We start from the raw sequence: 1,103 nt of genomic DNA, 5'->3' as shown, positions 1-1,103 counted from the left end.
TAGGAGTGTGTTTATGTGAATTTTTGACCATTCTTTCAGAAGCGCATTTGTGTGGTCAGACACTGATGTTGGATGAGAAGACCAGGCTCGTAGTCTCCACTCTAATTCATCCCAAAGGTGTTCTATCGGGTTGAGGTCAGGACTCTGTGCAGGCCAGTCAAGTTCTTCCACACCAAACTCACTCATCCATGTCTGTATGGAGCTTGCTTTGTGCACTGGTGCGCAGTCATGTTGGAACAGGAAGGGGCCATCCCCAAACTGTTCCCACAAAGTTGGGAGCATGAAATTGTCCAAAATCTCTTGGTATGCTAAAGCTATAAGAGTTTCTTTCACTGGAACTAAGGGGTCGAGCCCAACTCCTGAAAAACAGCCCCACAGCATAATCCCCCCTCCACCAAACTTTACACTTGGCACAATGCAGTGAGACAAGTACCGTTCTACTGGCATCCGCCAAACCCAGACGGAGAAGCGTGATTCATCACTCCAGAGAACATGTCTCTACTGCTGTAGAGTCCAGTGGCGGCGTGCTTTACACCACTGCATCTGACATGCTTGGTGATGTAAAGCTTGGATGCAGCTGCTCAGCCATGTAAACCCATTCCATTAAGCTCTCTACGCTCTGTTCTTAAGCTAATCTGAAGGGCACATAAAATTTGGAGGTCTGTAGTGACTGACCTTGCAGAAAGCACACTATACACCTCAGGATCCACTGACCCCGCTCATGGCCTACCACTTGGTGGCTGAGTCGCTGTCGTTCCCAATCGCTTCCACTTTGTTAAAATACCACTGACATTTGACTGTGGAATATTTAGTAGTGAGGAAATTTCACGACTGGACTTGTTGCACAGATGGCATCCTATCACGGTACCACGCTGGAATTCACTGAGCTCCTGAGAGCGACCCATTCTTTCACAAATGTTTGTAGAAGCAGTCTGTATGCCTAGGTGCTTGATTTTATACACGTGGCCATGGAAGTGATTGGAACACCTGAATTCAATTATTTGGATTGGTGAGTGAATACTTTTGGCAATATAGTGTAGCTGATTGTTAAATACTACAACAAAAACAGGTTGTGAAATGTAATGGCAACAACAGTAAAGCTC

This window comes from Trichomycterus rosablanca, chromosome 5 (assembly GCF_030014385.1).
Source record: "Trichomycterus rosablanca isolate fTriRos1 chromosome 5, fTriRos1.hap1, whole genome shotgun sequence".
In the NCBI taxonomy this organism is placed as follows: Eukaryota; Metazoa; Chordata; class Actinopteri; order Siluriformes; family Trichomycteridae; genus Trichomycterus; species Trichomycterus rosablanca.
Note: the sequence above shows the minus strand (reverse complement) of the source record.